The sequence below is a fragment of the Myotis daubentonii genome, chromosome 5, assembly GCF_963259705.1.
Source record: "Myotis daubentonii chromosome 5, mMyoDau2.1, whole genome shotgun sequence".
NCBI lineage: Eukaryota > Metazoa > Chordata > Mammalia > Chiroptera > Vespertilionidae > Myotis > Myotis daubentonii.
The window spans coordinates 65,763,551-65,785,624 of NC_081844.1; the positions used below are offsets into that span (position 1 = coordinate 65,763,551).

At 33.2% G+C, this 22,074-nt stretch overlaps 1 long non-coding RNA gene and 1 pseudogene across 1 annotated transcript in view; both read right to left on the reverse strand.

Annotated features, from left to right (window-relative positions):
- Positions 1 to 22,074, reverse strand: part of LOC132234303 (uncharacterized) — an 887,296-nt gene that overhangs the window by 240,335 nt on the left and 624,887 nt on the right. The gene's annotated exons all lie outside the window — the stretch shown is intronic.
- LOC132234419 (4-trimethylaminobutyraldehyde dehydrogenase-like) overlaps positions 1 to 22,074 on the reverse strand; it is a 45,304-nt pseudogene that overhangs the window by 17,880 nt on the left and 5,350 nt on the right.

The following is a 22,074-nucleotide window of genomic DNA, read 5'->3' on the forward strand; positions in this document are numbered from 1 at the left end:
CAGCAATTCCTGAACCGAAATATGCTCAGACATTTGTAAAGTGGTTTACTTGAGTTTGAGAAAAGGACAGAGGCTATTATCTTCATTTCATAGGAGGATACTGAGAATTGGAAAGGCTGAAGATTTCTGCAGGGTCATATAGCTAAATTAGAACCCAGGTATTTAGTATCACATGAAAAATAAATTCCAACTAAACAAAGTATAAACAGCTTACACTGGAAATCCACAATTTGTGCATTTTCATGTTATGTGATAATATAACATAAGGAGGAAATTGGGAACATCGAGTTTGAGAAAAATAAACAACGTTAGTATGTAAAAACTACAAAAGATGTCTGGTGAGAAGATTCTTAGTGATATGAAAGATGATTTAATATGTTTTATGATGAATACAGACATTTTTAACCACCACCAAGAAAAGTTCCTGAAGTAAGGGCCATAATGCTTTAGGTTAGATGTACAGAAGTCCTTTGTGTCTGTGGATTAGATCTCATTCTAGCAAGTGTTCAAGAGGAAGTGAAATGTGCTTCCAGGAATCTTTAATGCATTTCTCTCTGGTTGGTGTGGGTTGCATTATTAAAAACACAGAATCGCAAGCGTAAAAAATGGATTTCAAAAGTGCCTGTTGGCCTGCTGCAAAACAGGTTGTAAACAAACCTTGTATTGATAGGAAATGAAAAGTAAATTTAGATATTTGGACTGTTCTTTTCATAGCCAATTTATAATGAATTTATACATATGATACAGAAATTAATATTGAAAAGCAATGTAATTACTTTTGATTAAAACAATGAATAAGTTTAAGTGTAGATTTCAAACAATTCTGGTCTGCTATATCTAATTCTTTCTCAAGATTACCCCTCTTTTTCTTCTTACATAGAAACAAACTATTTGCATTAATTTTAATGGTTCAACTGCTTGATTTTTTCCCTGCATGAAATTGCATGCTTCAGTACCTAATACCTGCTGATATAATAATTCATATAATCTCAAGATGTGTCAAGAAGAAACTTAAAGTAGAAGTTAAAAAATATGAGCTAAAATTAGTGATGATCTCCCACCACTTCCTGGTGAACAAGAAAACAAGGTCATCCATTTCAACACCAAGGGGCTGCCGTTTCTCTGGGTCTCCTCTCTGCCACCTGCTGTGGGGGTGTGATACAAGCTCCTTTGGCACGGCTGGGCAGCACTGAGTACAATAATACTAAGCCCATCCATTAAGAAGTAACAAGGCTATACTATGAAATAAAATAGTACATTGTTGTATTGTATTACGCAATGTTACCCACATATACTGAAATAATTCACAGCACATTAAAAAATGTACCATTCATAGAAAAGAAAACTTGTATTTATTAGAGAAATGCCTGTATCAGACAAGACTTACTATCTCACATGGAGAACAAGATTTTAGCATATTTTTAAATATTCAAGGATTTAACAAAATACATTGCTTTTATTTCTCCTCACTGAACCTTTCCCCACTGTAATTACCCACCTAAAAATGAATGCAGATGTGTAGAGTGAGTTTTTAAAAAAATAATTTCAGAACAAGCAGTTTCTTTGAATCTCATAAGAACAGTTCTGCCTACATGTGTTAGATGCTTCTTATTATTTATGGAGATATGTCAAAGACTGCCAAGTAATCTCTTGAATCAGTTGTTCCATTCTGTTTCCCTAGGGGAAGGTACATAGGAAACAGGATCAATCCTCACTTTGTGAATACTGCTGCTTCTTTTTTGAGTAATTTTATCAAAAGGAGAAGGTGGAGTATCACTGTTAAAATTATATAAACTGTGACCATATTTGAAAAATAAAAGGCATGTACATGTTGACACATTGTTCCCTGTACTTATTACGAGAATATTTGAATTTTTGAAGGAGCTGGTTGTCAAATTTGTGAGCACTAAAATCACTTGAAAAATTGAAAATCATGAAAAATCATTATTTAAACACTGGAGAAATACTTCAACTGATCAAGAATTTGGGCATTATGCCATTATGACATATGGATGGAAGTGTCACCCCCTAAATGACGCGTATATGTGAAGTGTGAATTCTGATGTCAGAATTTAAGAAAAGAATAATTCACTGGTGTCCTGTTATGAAATGACAAGTATATGGGGTCCAAACATGCCATAGACTATTGTCAACCTATCAAATTGACTTTGAAGTGGTCCTTGAGACTATGCAAATGAAAGTATATTCATTTCTCTTTGAATAGTTGACTTAGCAGATAACATGAAATCATATATTTAAAAAATCCATACCTCTCTTTTTATTTTAAATCTCTAGAAACCCCTATTTTGACAGATTCCTCATTCTCAATTAATTTGTAAGTTGAGTAGTTAGTAGATATTCCAAAATGTCACTGGTAAATCTTTAGACAAAATATGTCTACCTGCCAGCTTTCTCATTAAGTGGACTCAGGATGAGATTAAACATGTTATTTTTTCACTTTTGATCTAAGCACAATTCAACTGGCGACATTATTGCAACTCACATTTTCTTTATCACATGCAAATGTATTCATCGTGCATTTTTGCGAAGTGAAAAAGAAAAAAAGAATAGAATGACATATAATTGTCAGTATAATAAAATGAATCTCCTTAGCCAATTACTATTTTCTTTTGTTTCACATTTCAAATATAAATTTAGTTGGCACCTTGTGTCCAAGCATATATATCTCACTACTGAATCATGACAAGGTCCACAATTGAACTGGCTCACACCCCATCATAAATTCTTATCAAGTCAGTTTCTATGTGTTCATTTTTTCATGTCTGTAATTTGCTGAAATCTCATGGGCCTTGCACAGTTCCAAATCTGGTAGAAGGCAATTAAACCTAGTTTTGAGCCCAACTATAAGAATTACTTTTAAATCGTGACATCAGCTCTCACTTGCACCATGGGATCTGTTCATATAGCTCCACAAATTCAACATGCTCATCAGCCAGATGGAGTTAGATTGTACCAGCTTCCAGCACCTTATTTCACTGTCCAGTGTTAGTGCAGCCCTTGATTACATCTGTTTTGAAAAACAGTATTGTGACAATACTGGTATATGCGCTAAGAAACCTGTTAATTGTTCATATCTCTATAAGTATTTCTTTATTTTGATTTTTTCAGTTGTTCTTAAGTATATAATTCAATTTCAAATATCATTTTCTTAATTTTTTCTTTTTATTTTTGAAATTTCTCAATTATAGTTAACATTCAATATTATATTAGTTTCAGGTGTACAGCACAGTAGTTTGACATTATATATATATATATACTAGAGGCCCGGTGCACAAAAATTTGTGCAGTCACGAGGGTCCCTCAGCCCAGCCTATGCGCTCTTGCAGTCTAGGATTCCTCGGGGGATGTCCACCTGCTGGCTTAGGCCTGCTCCCCGGGGGATTGGGCTGGAAGTCAGACATCAACTGGCAGCCCAGGAGCCCTCGGGAGATGTCCACTTGCCAGCGGGGAGAAGGCCTAAGCTGCAGTCGGACATCCTTAGTGCTGCTGAAGAGGCAGGAGAGGCTCCTGCTACCACTGCTGTGCTGGCAGTCATCAGCCTGGCCTGTGGCTGAGCAGAGCTCCCCCTGTGGGAGCACACCGACCACCAGGGGGCAGCTCCTGCATTTAGCGTCTGCCCCCTGGTGGTCAGTGTGTGTCATAGTGACCAGTCATTCCCAGTCTTTCTGCTGTTAGGGTCAATTTGCATATTACCCTTTTATTACATAGGATAATGTCAAGTTTTTTTTAATTTTCACCCAAGGATATTTGTCCATTGCATTTTAGAGAGAGTAAAAGAGAAAGGGAAAAAGGGAGAAGGAGAGAAATATAAATGTGAGTGAAACATATATATGTAAGTTATATATATACAACTTATGAAGTGATCTTATGTCTTGCACCCACCTAACACTATATATAGTTATCACAATATTACTGTCTATATTCCCTGTGCTGTACTTTTACACCCCTGTGACTATTTTTTGACTGCTAATTTGTACTTCTTAATTCCTTAATGTTAATATCAGGTAATATTTATTTTATAATGTTAAGTGATTAGCCTACCAGGCTATTATTTTTAAGGAAAATGGAAGTTGACATTATTATATGTTAATTCAATATCAATGAAAGCTTCATTTTTGATTCATCATTGTAGTTGATTTTATTCAATTTTGTATAATTATAACTGATGTAATATAGCAAAATAATAGAGCATCAGATACATTCAGGTTGTCTGCCCAGGGTTGGCATGGTTTATCTGAAGTCATCAAGACCTGCGACTCTTTCATCTTGCTTTGTGGTACTCAACTTGTAACTTCTTCTTTTTTTTTTTAAATTTTCACCCAAGGATATTTGTACATTGCATTTTAGAGAGAGTAAAAGAGAAAGGGAAAGAGGGAGAGGGAGAGGGAGAGAAATATCAATGTGAGAGAAACACATCCATTGGTTCCCTCCTTCCCCCTCCTCTGCCCCCACACCGGGGCCTGGAAGTGGGAGGAACCTGCAATCAAACTTAGGTACATGACCTTGACTGTAATCAAACCCAGGATCCTTGGTCTGATCTGCAGGCCAATGCTCTATTCACTGAGCAAACTGGCTAGGGCATAAATTATTATTATTATTATTATTATTATTATTATTATTATTATTATATATATTTTTACTGTTACATGTTTGTCCTCAATCATGCTGTTGGGCCTGTATTTGTACTCTAATATTCAAATTGTTATGTATGTTTTTTAATATATTTTTATTGATTTCAGAGAGGAAGGGAGAGGGAAAGAGATAGAAATATCAGTAATGAGAATCATTGATAGGCTGCCTCTTGCAGGCCCCCCACTGGGGACTGAGGCTGCAAACTGGACATGTGCCCTGACCAAGAATCCATGCTCATCCACTGAGCCACACCAGCTGGTTTTGTTATGTTTTCTATCTGTGATTTTTTTCCTGGTATTCTTTTGTATTTTGTATATTTAAACTTTTCACTTTCTTATTACAGGTTTTGTTGGCAAATAAAGTCCTATTTACTTGATTGTGTTTTACATGGTGGTTTGCTTTTAAATTCTGGAATTCACTTTTTAGTACTATAGGTGTTTCATTGTATAATTCATTACTAGAAAAAGTAGTCCTAAAATTAGCTTCAGTACTAATACTGTAATGTTTGGCTTGGAAAAGGGTATAGTACAAAATATATACTTCAATTTTTAGCTCTGTCATAAATTTAATATTGTTTGATAATAATAGGATATATTGGGTGTATAGATATTTAGGGCATATTTGACTGTCATACACATCTGTGAAATGTCTTTCTAACCAACTCAATTTTTTTACTTATGTCTTATTTATTTTGCTCATGTTTACTTGAGCTGATGTTTATTACTATTAACTCTGTTTTGAGCAAGGATTATTTTCTTTTTTTTGAGGCCTTAGGACAAATCTGTATTTCTACAATACTGTATTTTTGCAGACTCTTTTCCCTTCTAATTTGTCAAGCTTATACATTCACTATTCTTAGAATTTTTTCTGAGAAATTATTTTCTTAAAAATTTTTATATATTATATAATATTTTAATTACCTATGTAATTTTTAAAAGAAATCTATGAACATGAGTTTCATCTAATGTCTGACAAAAAATTTGAGTGTAAATTCTTCTCTGTGCTGTCTTATTGATAATATGTTGGATTTACAAAACAGGCACCTTGTATTATATAGCTTAAAAATACCAGGACAACCCACACCCCCTTCCTGGTGTGACCAGAAGGTCACAGTTTGATTCCCAGTCAGGACACATGCCAGGGTTGTGGGCTCAGTCCCCAGTAGGGGTGTATGCAGGAGGCAGATGATCAATGATTATCATCATTGTTTCTCTCTCTCTCCCTTCCTCTTTGGAATTAATAAAAATATATTTTAATAAATATCAGGACAGATATCTAAATGATTAGTAAAATTTGAACTTATCATGCACACAATAACATACGCCCAGATCACTGCTAGTACTAAAAACTGCTAGTTTCCAGCTACTTAGTTTATGATGACTTCTTTTTTTGTGTGGCTGTTTTTAACTTTATTTTATTCTAATTAGAAAAAAACAACTGTAAGAGAATTCACTGACCTTAGAAAACCATGATACTTGTCAAACCATGTAGGTTTTAGGAGCACAATTATTATCTGGTTATAGATTTCAACATTTATTTTATGAAATCTAGAAAAATAGTATCAAATCATGTTCTGCTAATTTCATTATAACTTCAGAGTTGATACTTGCACTACAAGTTATTTTTTCTCAAAATTAGTCGGTAAATTCATCTTTGGCTATGAAGGTTACAGAAGTTCATTTATAGGTTCTCTGCCCATCTCCCAAATACTCAATGATGGAAACCAAATTATTGTTTTCTGCATTTTTACTTAACTGTTTTAAAACTCAGCATGTAATTAAGTGAACAATAGGCATTTTAAAAGTTGGGTGTGGACTTGTGTCATTTCTCTTCAAAAATCTAACTGTTTTCAGAAATTTAACATGTCAGAGTTCCCTGCCTTGAAACTCAATGGTAAAATTTCCAACAAATTGAGCACTCAAGAATATAATATTCTACTTTGGTCATCACAGTTTCACAATGTATTAAACTTTTGGATTCCATTTCACTAGGGACTGATCACAAATAGTATCAGCCAAATATATTTTTTTTAATCTCAGCTTATGATTTATGTTTTAAAATTTTAAATATATGTATTTATAGACAAGCTACAATTTAATATCTCCAGCTTCTATTTGGCACTCTAATCTTGGCAGTATGGGAGAAAAAGAAAATAGAGATAGCACTTTTGTTTATAGTGAGACAATTTGATTTTGGATTTTGAAATATATGTTTGTTAATATTCAATTAATAAGGAATATATAGCATTTAGGGAGACTCTTTTTATCCCATGCCTTTGACATTGGTTCAACAGTTACACCTTGAATAAGAGTTTAATGATGGTTTGGATTTTATGAATGTTTATGAATATTTGAAGCCTTAACAAAATATAACTAGTTATGTGTTTTATATTTGCATATTTCTTCTTAATTTGAAGATCTGAGTATTTTAAAAGCATACCTTTCAGATTATTTTCTCTGACAAATCAATTATTTTATCCACTAATGAAATTTTTACATAAAGAAAAATAATATTTTGAAAAGTAACTGATCTCTTAAAATCATATGATATGAATATTAAAAATGCAGAAAGCATGAAGAGTAGGTAAAATAAGTACTAGAAGCACTTTTCAAATTAAAGTTCAATAGTTGATATTCTGAACTAGACAAGAGTATTAAGATATAAATGATTAATGTAAATATAATTAAACTTCATTTATATAACAGTTTTATAAATTTAAAAGAAATGAAATATGAATAAAAGATAAAATATGTTTCAATATTGCATACTAGTGGCCTGGTGCACGGATTTGTGCAAATTGAAAGGAAATTAATTAGAAGAAAGATTCATGTGGTAATTACATTACTGCAAAAAATTGCATGTCAAATAGTATATATATTATAAAATTAAAATACATGTGCGATTGGTGCCAGCAAGAGTTTTTTATGTATTGTGCATGCATGAGTCAACGTTTATTTTTAAGCTAGAGGCCCAGTGCACAGATTTGTGCACATTGAAAGGAAATTAATTAGAAGAAATATTTTAGAGGCCGGGGAGGGACCAAAGGAGATTGGCTTCAGGACATCTTTGGCCTGTCTTGCCCCTATCAGGGCCAATCAGAGCTGGGGAGGGACCACAGGGGGCTCCAGGGTGTGTCAGGCACATCTTGCCCAGTCCTAATGGGCTGGACCCCAGAAGCCTGCTAACTTACCAGTCAGAGTGTCTGCCCCCATTGGTCAGTGTGCATCATAGTGACTGGCCAAATGGTTGAACGAATGGTCAGACACTTAGCATATTAGGCTTTTATTATATAGGATTGCCAGTGAGTGTCATATGCACCAGCTAGTCCACCGGTCAGACAGTTGGAGGGATGGGCTGTCTGTCACTTAGCCTTTTATATATATATAATAGAGGCCCAGTGCACAAAAATTTGTGTACTTGGGGGAGAGGGGGGGTCCCTCAGCCCAGCCTGTGCCCTCTTGCAGTCTGGAACCCCTCAGGGGATGACCACCTGCTGGCTTAGGCCCGCTCCCCAGGGGATTGGGCCTAAGATGGCAATCAGACATCCCTCTGGCAGCCCGGCAGTCCTCAGGGGATGTCCACTTGCCAGCGGGGAGCAGGCCTAAACTGTAGTCAGACATCCTTAGCACTGCTGAGGAGGCAGGAGAGGCTCCCACCACCACCGCTGTACTGGCAGCCATCAGCCTGGCTTGTGGCTGAGCAGAGCTCCTCCCATGTAAGAGCTCCCTGACCACCAGGGGGCAGCTCCTGCATTGAGAGTCTGCTCCCTGGTGGTCAGTGTGTGTCATAGTGACCAGTCATTCCCAGTCTTTCTGCTGTTAGGGTCAGTTTGCATATTACCCTGTCACTATATAGGATAAAGGCCTGGTGCACGGGTGGGGGCCGGCTGGTTTTCCCTGAAGGGTGTCCCGGATCAGGGTGGGGGTTCCGCTTGGGTGCCTGGCCAGCCTGGATGAGGGGATGATGGCTGTTTGCATCTGGTCACACCCCCTTCAGGGTGAGGGTCCCCACTGGGGTGACTGGCCAGTCCGGATGAGGGGCTGAGGGCTGTTTTCAGGCTGGTGGGTGACTGAAGCTCCCAACCTCTCCTTTTTTTCTTTTTTTTTAATTCTGGCATTTATTTACCTTCTATGGCTATCACTGGAGCTGAGAGCCGGCTTTAGCTCTGAGACTCGGCTCCAGCTCTGAGACCTCGGCTGCTGAAAGCAGGTCTCTGGGTGTGTTTGGATTCTATAGTTGAAACACTGTTTCAGCTCCAGCTCTGAGGGCCGGCTGGCTGAAAGCAGGTTTCTGGGGATTGTTTAGCTTCTATAATTGCAACATTGTTTCTTAGACTGCAGCTCAGAGCCCAGCTTTGGTAGGCGGGGAACCTTGGCTTCCTCCTTCACTGGAGCAAGCAAGCCTCCTGTTTGCTTCAGCTGCCTGGCTGCCGGCCACCATCTTGGTTGGCAGTTAATTTGCATATCTTGCTGATTAGCCAATGGGAAGGGTAGCGAAGTTATGGTTAATTACCATGTTTCTCTATTATTAGTTAGGATAGATATGTGATTAAATTCTGACAAAATTAGGGTAAATTGTGTGTTGGTTAAATATGAAGTTATGAACTGGATCTAAAGAATAGTGCTTCAATCAGGAAATTAAAATATCTATCTAGGGCTGATGAATAATGTTTGCAATATAAATTATATGAAATGCTGAAACAGAAATTAGAAAGTTATGGAAATCAATGCATATGAAGCAACTTTGAAATACTTCTATATTACTAGTGATATCTCATGTAATTCTCATCTTAGGTAATAGGTGAGTTAAGAAGAGAAATACTGATATCATGACAAAGAAGAGACTTCTGAGAGCAAGTTGAGACTTTTATTTTTATTTAAAATCACTTGAATTAAACTAGCACACTATTCTGTAGTTTTCGAGGTACTAAATATTTAAAATAAAAATATTGTTCCTCATGTTCAGGAACATCAGAGGAGAGATTCTGACAACATAGACTGAGCAAACAAAAAGAAAAATTTCTAAATAGTTAAACTTCTTGAATTTTTAGAAGAGTTACTTTCAAAGGGTTAAGTAAGCTGTAATCCCATAGATACTAGAGATAATTGACAGTAATGATATCTAATTACAGCCTATCCACTACTACATTCTACTGTGACAGTGAAAGGCAATAGTTTTTCCCTATAGTCTAATCAAAATATTAAAAGTAGCATGCTTGAATAATTTTCTAGACAGGGAACAGAGATATAAATTATTATATTACTTAATTCACTTCCTGATTAGAGCATATGTAAATTATATATTGAAAGAGAGTGGCCATGATTCTGAAGTATCAGGTCTAGAAATAATAGACAAGGTTATAGACTCTTTTCAAGTAAAAGTAGAATATGGAATGGAAAAGCTTCTAAAAGTACATAGGGCTATAATCCAGGATTCCCCCAAGAAAAATGTGTATCAGGTTGTTGTATTACATCAATGTTACATATGGAAAGTTCTTAGAAAGGCCCTACTACATAGTAAATACTGAATAAATATTACTTATTATTAATAATAATATTCATTATTAAATACCCAGGCTGTATCGTTTTTTTTTCACTCCAATATTTTATTTTGCAGTGCGACACAGAGGAGTTCATTTAAAATGTTACATAACATCAGGACATCTTCTTCAGGAACTTCAAACAGAGCTTTCTAATACTGTAAGTATTATGAAATAACACAAAATTATACATCTAAAGTTCCAATTTTCTAACGGCATTATTGCAGAATAACTGACACATAATAAATCACATATATTTAGGGTGTAAACCTTAAGTTTTGACATAAGTACACACCTGTAAAGCCAGCACTACAGAAAGACAGTGAACGTTCTCATTTCCCCCCGAAGTCTCTGGATGCCCCTTTGAATTTCTTCCCTTTATTCCTTTTCCTACGTGTGCTTCCATCTGCAGGCATTCACCGATTTGCTTTGTTGTATTTATTTATATTATTTTGCACTTAGTACATTTGTGTAGATGGAATTATATAGTACCCATTATGAGGGGTGTGGTTTCCTTCACTCAATATTTTGTTTTGAGATTTCCAGACATTTTGTGGCATATATTCATTTTATTTTTGAATAATATTCTAATATATGGATGTATGAGTTTGTTTATTCATTGAATTATTGATGAACATTTGGATTGTTTTCAGTCTGGGTTATTACAAATAAAGCATTTGTGAATATTCATGAAAAATTATTAATATGTGCCTACATATCTATTAGTTATATACTGAAGAATAGAATTGCTAGATTATATGGTAGATAAGTGCATTATTAATTTTTAAATAAATTGCCAAACTATTTTTCTGATTGTTTCAGTGAGACAGAATTCTAGTTTGTTTGTGTCCTCACCAACCTTTATTATACATAGGCTATAAAGTTTTAGCCATTCTAAGTGATATATAGTAGTATGTCATTAAGTTTGCTTTTTAAAAATGATCAGTGTTATTTGACCATATTTCATGTACTTTTTGGTGAAGTGTGTTTAAATCTCTTACCCAGTCTAAAATGGCTTTTTGGTGTTCTTATTTTTTGAGTTTAAAGTTTTTTAGATATTCTAGATACAAGTTATTTACCAAATATATGATTTGCCAATATTTTTCCTATACTATGGATTGTTCTTTCATTTTCCTGGTAGTGTCATTGAGAAGCAGATTATTAATTTTGATGAAGTCCAATATATCAATTTTTTATGGACATGTTTTTGCTGTTATATCTAAGAAATCTTTGTCTAATTCATGGTAAAAGCTTTTCTCCTATGTTTTGTTATAGAACTCTTATAGTTTTAGGATTTGCATTTAGATATTTTGTTCATTTTTGTTTAATTTTTATATGTGATTAGTCATTGCCATTATAAAAAAATACAATTGATTTTTGTATAAAGATATATCACTCATTTATTAGCTTTAGTGTTCAATTCAGCTATTAATTTATGTAGGTTTTATAGATTCCACTGAATAGATTATCCTCTCTATAAAGATAAAAAAAATCAGAATAACAAACTTTTTTCTTTTCAATCTGTATGCCTTTTGTTTATTTTTCTAATCTCTGCATTTTTTTGAGATAGTCATATATTTTTAAAATTTTTAAAAATAGATATATTGAGTTTACAAGTGTAGAATTAAGCTGGAGAAACCATACTTGCCAATAGTGTGTTAATTATGTTTTGCGTTGATAGATTCAAATTGCTGAAATCATGTTTTAAATGTTTGTAGTACTTTGCTACATAATTTTTATTTCCCTGTAGTGTCATAGTCTGGTTTTGGTACCATGATGTTTCTGGACTTATAGAATGAGGTAAGATATATTCTATCCTGTTCAACTCCAGGAAGAGTTTGTGTAGAATTGATATTATTTCTATCTTTAAACATTTAGTTGAGTTTACCGGTGAGGTCATCTTGGATTTTAGGCTTCCTTATGGATAAATTTTAGATTTCCTTATGGAAAATTTTTCAAGTTACTTAAGATACATTGTACTCACTGGGCCATTGACGGCCCCAGATTTGTAAGTCTCAAGAGATTTTTCTGCTTAGTGGTCTTCAGAGGGTAATTCCCAGCTCAAAAAATGTTGAAGCATGGGAATCCTTTCCTAGGGACCAGAGACGTCAAAATAAAGAATCTTAGTAGCAATTACGGTAACTAATTATGGTAAGACATAGCCAAACATGGCTGGGAGAGCATGTGAAAAGTACAGAAAGAAGAGCAAGACCACGAGGGTCTGGAAAATGCACCAGAAAAGTTTTTTCTTATAATTTCATCTTATACCAGTTCCTATTATCCCTCCAACTTTCCAGAATGCACGTGGAGGGAATGTTATCATGGAGTCCAAAGACATCAGCTACAGTCATGTTCAGTTATTTGAGAAGATGGGTGCATAATACAGAATAAGGCTGAAGAACACTGAAGGGAAAACAAGCATTGAATAATATCTAGTGACTAGTTGATATTACCATGAAAACTTCTAACATTTGTTAGAAGATTAAAATGTCTTCAATTCTGTTAAGTATAAAAGCAGAATCCAAAATGAATAGATATTTTGCTATGATGTCTGAAGTAATATGCTACAAGTAGCCTCCTGGTGAGAGAGTACTCCACATTGTTTATATTTACAAGTCATGGATTCAGTCTATTGCAATACTGGCCAGGCTGACACCAATCATATTTTCTTTTTATGTTGTGTTTTGTCTATTTTCCTCTATGGAGAACATAAATTTCTACTATTTTCCTTGATTCACAATACCCGTGTTTGGGTCTTAGTTGTATTATGCATTTGATGGAAGAAATATAATAGAGAAGGGAAATTTGTTTCTATTTTTTAAAATATTTGGATATTGAGCCCAGCTGGTGTGGCTCAGTGGTTGAGCATTGACCTATCAGCCAGGAAGTCATGGTTTGATTCCCTGTCAGGGTACATGCCCAGGTTGCAGCTCAATCTCCAGTGGGGGGCCTGCAGGAAGCAGCCTGTGATATTTCTATCTCTCTCTCCCTCTCTCTTCCTCTCTGAAATCAATAAAAACATATTTTAAAAATATATTTGGGTATTGAGGTTAATGTCAAAGAACGTTTACTGTATGAATGTAGTTTATAGAAAGACAGATAAAAAAGGGAGAGACAGAGAGAGATGAATATGTACACAAATGTATTGTTTATTTTAATATGTTACCTTTGTACATCACAGAAACTGGGTCTAATAATTCTCATTGTCTTTCCAGGCACGCTTCTCCCTTAGAAAAGCACTGTTAAGGAGAAGGGATAATACCAATAAAAATATCTGACATTTGTGGAGTGTTTATTAATTATCAGACTTTTTTCTAAGGATGAAATATGTACTCTCTCATTATGTAGCTCTTATGCTATTTAATGTTACAATAGCTCAACAGAAATGTGTTCTTACTCTTTTTCATTTAACACAAGAAAACTGATACACAGTGAAATTAAATAAGTTGTTGAGATCAATTATGGGTCCAATATTCCAATCTATTTGCTTTGGCCTTGAGCCTGCACTAAGTGATACTCTGTAAGTGCATTTCTCTGTGCTTATAACTTGCAAAATATTGTTATAAATTCTATCCGCTCTAAGATAATATGAAGAAATTAGAATATGTATTCTTCTCTTGACAAGTAACTAGAAATATAACATTAAAGTATCTACATGTTACATTATGGTTGAGTGAACAATTTCTTATTGCCCTTATTATCTATTTTATACACTCAAATACTTAAGCCTTTCAAATAATAATACAAATGATTATATACAATGACTGCAAAAATGTATTGTTAAATGGGAAGGGAAAATCTTACATAACCTAAATAAGTTTTATTACACAGTAACAATCCTCTATGTGTATTCCATATATTACTTCATTAGTATGGAGAAAGGTATGAAGTAAACTATATAGGCTACACGAGGGGAGTGGGGGAAGATGGGATAGGAAAATGGAAACAGATATTAGAATATTTTTTATTGAATACGTTTGTGGTTTATATGTCATGAATATATAAAAAAGATGCAGCTTTAAATAAAGATAATTTAAGGTTACAAGGGGGTAACTTTATAAAGATGAAAGATGTAAATAATCATGGGGAGATAGTTATCATAATTATTTTTGCAATAAACTTTAATGATGTTATACAAATCTTATCTGTATAGATTTGTAAAGAGATCAAGTGAATATTTGCATTGGTACAATACCTTTAGTTTTTCTAAACTATAAAAGCAATATTCACACATTTTACAAAGTGGTTCTAGATATAACTATGTATTACTCATTTTCCAATATATAATTTGTGATAACCAAAAAAATATTCTAATATCTGTTTCCATTTACTTAGCCCAGCCCCTCCTCCCCCCATGTAGCCTATATAGCTCACTCCATACTTTCTCCATACTAATGAAGTAATATATGAAATACACGTAAAGGATTTTTACTGTGTAATAAAATTTATTTATGTTAGGTAAGCTTTCCCATTCCAATTTAACAATACATTTTGCAGTCATTGTACATAATCACTTTTTATGATTATAATTAATTATTTTATTGCCTTAATACTTATTTACTGTGTGTATGATCACAACTTATACAGAAACTCAAATGTTTTGGGCATTCATTTTGATACTATAAGCAAACCTATAGTATATATTACTAATCATAAAGGTTTTAAACTATAATTTTTACTTGATCTAGTAGATTCTCAAGACTGAACTTGCTATGTTTTAATTGCATGAGTATTTAAATTACAATAGACATTGACTGATTTCCAACAAGGTTGAAAATACTTCACATTTCTATCATTCAGTTCCTACAACTTCAGCATTAAGTATTATCATCTCCCTTTCCACTTTATTTTATATATCAGTAGTTAGAGTCATAGTTTTTAATATCTCTGAAATAAAAATGCAACTTACAGTCAATGGTATGTTAAATATTATTTGTAAGCATTTTTCTTAATAGTATATATGATAATGTTTTATCTTAGATTCCATGACATAAAGCAAGTTTAAAATAGTTAATTTAGTAGGTATAAAATTAAATTTTTAAAATTTATCTTAGTTGTTGAAAGTATATTACAAATGTTCCCCCTTTTTCCCCATTTACCCCCACCACCCCAACACCTGCCCCCCACCACACTGTTGTATGTATCCATGGGTTATGCATATATGCATATGAATTCTTTGGTTAATCTCTTACCACCTTCCCTCCCCCGTTCCCTCTGAGATTCCTCAGTCTGTTCCATACTTTCATGTCCCTGGATCTATTTTGTTCATAAGATTTCACATATTAGTGAGATCATGTGATACTTGTCTTACTCTGACTGCCTTATTTTGCTTAGCATAATTACTCTCCAGGTCCCTCCATGTTGTCTCAAAGGGTAAGAGATCCTTTTATTTACAGCTGCGTAATATTCCAATGTATAATTTTTTTAAAATCTGTGTGATGTAAAGACTGTTTAATAGTTTAATTCACAATTTAAGTTTCCTTTTTTATAACACAAAAAATAAGCATCTCATCAACAATGTCATCTTTTAATTCAGTTAACTAAACAATATTCCATTATGTCGTACTGCCTACCCAGTAATCACAATATATGGGATCAGGGGGGAAAAAAGTGGAAATAAAAATGGCTCCTCTCACCATCATTCTTAATAATCCACATGCATAATAATAAATTTTTCAATCCCTCCTGAAAAACGGGATTAAATATCCTAGTTCATGAAGAGTGAGGAAAAGTTTAATTTCTCAAAATAATGCATTTAAATAGCAGAATTGATATTTAAACTTGCATTAGTCTGATTACAACTTCAAAACTCTTAACTATCAATGCATTCTACCTCTTGGCCTAAAATAATTATGAAATAGTACTGTGAAAATTAAGAAAATGTTATTAATTATATTAACGAATTGTTCTCACTATAGAAAACAAAATGTGGTAAAATATATTTTTTAAAAGGATATAAACTCTTTTTTAGAATCATAAATCTCAAGAGAAAAACTCAGGTTTATGCATGACAATTTTTAAAATATATATTTTATTGATTTCTGAGAGGAAGGGAGAGGGAGAGAGAGATAGAAGTATGATTGATGAGAGAGAATCATTGATCAGCTGCCTCCTTCACACCCCACACTGGGGATCGAGCTCACAACCCAGGCATGTGCCCTGACCAGGAATTGAACAAGGCCTCCTGGTTGAGAGGTTGACACTCAACCACTGAGCCAGTGGGCCAGGTTCTCCAAGACAATTTTTAAGATAGAAAAGTAATAATGTGGGCAGTTCACTACCAAATATTAAAACTCTAATAACACAGTCTATATGATGGGTATAATAATAGGCCTAGGAATTAATAAAATAGAATACTGAGTTTAGAATAGATCATAATATGTGGGTTTGGAAAAGATTATTTAGTAAGAGGAAGTGATATTTTTTAATGTTGGAGAAAAATTAATTTCATTGTGTTAGCATACTACTTGTGAAAATTAATCTCAGATGTATTAAAAGCAGTGACTTTCCTATCTTATTAGCCAGCCTCAGGATGCATTTTATCAAATGATATTTTATTTGAAACCACTATAACCTAAAAATTAAATTGTTGCTGTGGTTAAAAATAGAGAATATACCATAGAACATATTTTGAAAGTCCTGAGTATAAGAGTGAAATAAGAAAAGGAAGGGTGTGTAAAATATGATTTTAGGGTCTTAAAAGATAACTTACATTGCATAAGTGATTACAACTAATCAATTCACCATTTTTAAGAACTATTGAAAAAATATATATATCAATGATTGTCTCTGTAATCCCACACTGATAAATACAGATTTATATATTTCCAATGAATTAGCTGAGGAATCTCTTTTTATTCTGACTTAACTTTAGGTTTAGACAATAATAAAACTAAAGTTGGACAAGACTTTACAGTGCTGTATTTACCCTGTCTGTATATATATTTGGCTGTTTTTAATCAAAAGCAACTTCATAGATGAAGTTTTGCATTATGAAATTAAATTATCAATTCACTTGATGGTTATTCTAAATAAATAAACATTTTTGAGGAGAGTAACAATGCGCATTGGGTTAGGGTATTGTTCTTCAAGTTGATGTTTCAAGATAACAGTACATGTTATCTGTTACATACTTGGGTAATTATAAACTTCTATTTAATGTAGATATATGTTGTAAGTAAACATGAATATGCCACATTCATCCACTGCTCATGTATAGATGCAGACAAAATATAAAAAGTGGAAACGGTTTTATTATAATAGACAATAATTGCCTTATAATAATGTCAACTTCTCAATCAACAAAATATTGTGTTGGATAGACCACTTCTGTTTGTTTCTTTGTTTGGATAGTATGAGAACAGCACTTTCTTAAATTTTAGGGCTTAAAATATTCCAGCCTAATTATTTTTATAGCATCAGCATATTTTTCATCCCTCCCTCCCTAGCTTCCTTTCTACCTAACCTACCTACCTACCTACTTTCCTTCCTTCTGAGAACTGACTGGTTATGCTTTCCATATCTGTTCTTTAATTTTTTTCCTTATAAAACAAATTAATAAGAGCACTTCTTTAGCATGTCTAAGGGAAGCACATTCTTATTACGAAGCAGACCCTCGTTTTCATGACTGGGGAAAAAAATCTCATACTTCACCAAGCAGGCAGTGGTATTTAGGTTTTATTTCTTTCTTCTTTGTTTTTATTTTATTTATTTATTTTTGAAAATATTTTTATTGATTTAGGAGAGGAAGGGAGAGGGAGAGAGAGAGAGAAACATCAATGATGAGAGAGTATCATTGATTGGCTGCCTCCTACACCTGCAGGATCGACCCTGCAACCTGGGCATGTGCCCTGACCAGGAATCGAACCATGACCTCCTGGTTCATAGGTGGGGGCTCAACCACTGAACCACACTGGCCAGGCTCTTCTTTGTGTTTATTAGTTACCTCCAGTTATTCGGAAGAACAGGCACTCTTCTCTCAGAGCACCTGCATGTAATTGTAGGATATTGCTTGTCCTGTAGAAAGACATAAACAGCTGAATTAAAATAAACTGTACTGATTCATGAAAGAAAAAAAGAGAACTTTTTCATTTGCAGAATTATTTACAGTATTCAGGGGGAAACAGCTACAAAATTAAATAGAAACTCTGAAACTAAATAACTGAGGTATTTTGGTTTTTCCAGGATTTTATTTTTAACTCCTTCTTCCTATGACTCCATCATGTTAACACTCTGACATAAAAGCATTATAATCTGAAAGTCAATACACTGAAAAGTAGCTATTAAAACCTCACCTTAGAGAAAAAAAATACTGTAGCTGACTGAGCTTTCAGTCTTCTTGTTTATTAGTGGAAAGATTTCCCACACAGCCCTGGCTGTTACTCAAAGTCTACATTTAAATGCATAAAATGCAGTAAGATCAAGGCGCTGTGTCTTTTAGGAGTGGTTTACTTAGAAAACAAAATTTTAACTTAAAGCAAACCTGTAAGTATATTGATTCAACCTGCTGTCTATATAAAGTTTTAACCAGTTATTTGTGAAAGGTTATGAAATGTAGCCATGCAGAAGGCTAGGGAAAGCATACATATTTTAAATTCTCAAATAACTGCTTTTACTCTACGAAGTGTTTTATGGAATAGAACCTATAACTAGAAAGTTGCAAAGACAACTGCAAAAATATCTTTTCTCCCACTTTTTTAATTTAATGTGCTCTTTGACTATGTAACTATAGGGTGAGGAAAGATAATAAAACAGAAAATGTAGTCTGGGCTCACACTTGTTGCATTTTTATGTGTGTGTGTGTGTGTGTGTGTGTGTGTGTGTGTGTGTGTGTTTGTTTTGTTTTGGGGGTTTTATTTTGGTTTTGGTTTTGGTTTTGTTTTTTGAGAACTTAAGGCAGTTTCATAATAACAAAACATGTATTTGCAATTTGAGACATGGAATCTGGAGTTATACCTGACTCCCTGTATTGTATCTTATTCTTGGAACTATGAATATTGACAATCTGAAAATGTCAAATTGTATAACCTGTATTCACAATAGAAGATAATATAAAATATCTAAAATACAACATTTACATATTATGAAATACCAGCAGGGTAAAAAGGACAGTAAATGTGAGACTGCCTATGAGCATTTAAACACCGGCAAGTCATGCCCCAGCCGGTTTGGCTCAGTGGAAAGAACACTGGCCTGTGGACGAAAGGGTCCCAGGTTTGATTCTGATCAAAGCATGTACTTTGGTTGCAGGCAAGATCCCCAGCGCTTGTGTGTGAAGGCAACCAACCATGGATCTCTCTCACATCAATGTTCCTGTCTCATTTCTCCCTTCCACCCTCTCTAAAAATAATGGGAAAATATCCTCAGGTGAGGATTAACAGAAAAATCAATCAATCAATCAATCGATCGATCGATCAATCAAATATTGTCTTTATCTTCTGTGATACTTTGAGGGTGGGCTCCTGTGCCATCAAGCAAAAGGTGTGAGGAGCTGGCACTCTCTCAATTCAGTGTTATAGTATGATTAGAAGAATTGAGCGCACTGTATAAATAATGGATGTCTTACAAATATTAAGGAAACAGTGCAATGAATGAGAACGGAATGGAATGAATTCTTAAAATTGATACAACTGAAAGCAAATTATTGAACATTAATTTAGTATTTCTTAGTTATAGTTACTATATGTTTGCCTTTTCCATGATGACTATATTCTGCATGCTTAAAAATTAACTATTGTTTTATGAATTAGCTTAACCTATGGTAGTTAACCATTAAATAATTGTTAATTTTTCTCTGGACATCATATCTATAAAACCCATCTATGTCTTGTATATGATATTTGCAGGTTTAGTTCTCTCTATTCGTATTGTTATTCTTATTTTCAATTTTGCTTTATTTTAACTTAACTTTTTTTGTAAAGTATATATTTTCTTTTACTCCACTAGTGTGTGTCACTATACACATAATGTGTGTGAAATCAATTTTTAAAATTTATTTAATTTAAGTTTAGCTCTTAATAAGTACTTTTTAATTTAATCCATTTACTTTGGTTTACTTATTATAATGAGATGTATTTATTTATTAAGTTCCTTTTTCCTAAAATCAATTCAACATTTATAGAAATCTTACTGTTGGTCACTGTGCTATCATTATATAAATTCAGAAAATACTTATTGGAAATTATAACTTCAGTGAACACATATCCCTGATTTTGATTTAAGATATTGATATATTTATCATAATATGATGAAATATCTAGCCATTATATTGAGGGACTGGTTTCAAATAGACAGAACAAATTCCAGGCAGGTCTTTGGGTTCTCTTTGATGATTTTCTAGAAATTGAAAAAAAATTGATTGGTGAGTACATTGGCAAGAAAATAAGGTGACTTTACATATTACTTGTTGGCAATAGTTTTGAGGTACTCTCTAGGTAGAACAAAAATTTAATATATAATACTTAAAATTTTTAAATTTAATCTTGGGAGCTGTGAAAGCATTCATTCCTATTAGGCTCAAATCTCATTAACTTATAGCATAGATAAAATTTACATGTATATATGTTTATGTAAGAAAATGTACACATTTGTTATGAATGATTATGTATTTATACATATTTTAGATTTTAGATTACAAGAATAGATAAAGTTACAAGAAATTTTGAAAAGTTTCTATATTTGTCCGTCACTGCTTTTTTGTTCAATAGTTACCAGCTTAAAACTTTGTACCTCATTCTTCTTTAGTTTCCTTATATGTGAAATGGGGAAAATATTACTCATTCCATACACTTGATATAAGTCTTACATTAAGCTGTATATGAAAATTCTTAAATAGTGCCTAATATAAAACAGAATACTTTAGAAATTTTAACTATTATGGTATGAGGAGGATAATTATAACTATTATTTTAAACTTGTATTTTGAACACGTGAGAAAAATATTATAAGGAACTTAATGCAGGCTTTCCATTTTTAGATGTAGAAAATACTAAGGCTTAAAGAGACTAAGCAAGTTACCCACCCTCACAAAATATTTAGAGGCAAATATTAACTTAGAACTAAGGCAAGGTGTTTAAATTAAACCTTGACCTGCTCTACTACACTTTCTAACTACAGCACTAAGGAGTTCAACCTTCATTAAGGTTGCCTCGTTTTCGTAAAGGTAGCAAAAAGCTGCAAAAAAATCAACAGCCTAGAAAAATTATACTTTTACTTTTAATACAGATTAATATAAATATAATGCATAATATTACATTTATTTTGAATAATCTTGACATTGAAAATGGGTAAATATATGTAATACATATTTAAAATAATACTTTGTGTGTATTTTTTGAGAGATTTTCTTTGCAAATCTTACACTTTTCTTATATATTGTTAACTTTTTTCAACCTTCATTTTGGGATAAATCACTATTATCTTCCCAGAAAGCACTTAGTTATTTCTTTGCTATATAATTTTAAAATTGTGTAATTAAAATTAACTCAGGAAAATTATTTTATATTAGTTTTTTCTATTATATAATTAAAATCATGCACTTATGTTTCTCTTAATTTGCTGCTCTATGTCACAGAATATATATCCTATTATAAAACTAATTATATAATTTAGAAGGAAAATGACATGCTGACAAATTAAAAAGGGATAAAATAAGTATTTTTAAAAAATCTCTCATCATTCCACTGATCAAGCTTAATTTCCCCTTACCTTACCTACATCCATCTATTTAAAGGAGTCAAGGAGTTTAGAAAATTTATGGTGTATCTTGTCATATGTACTCCATAAATAACCAAAGCATTAACAAAAGATTCCACAAGTACAGGTTAGATACTTGGTTCAATAAAAGTCTTGTATTATCTTATATCAATTCAGGAACTAGGAAG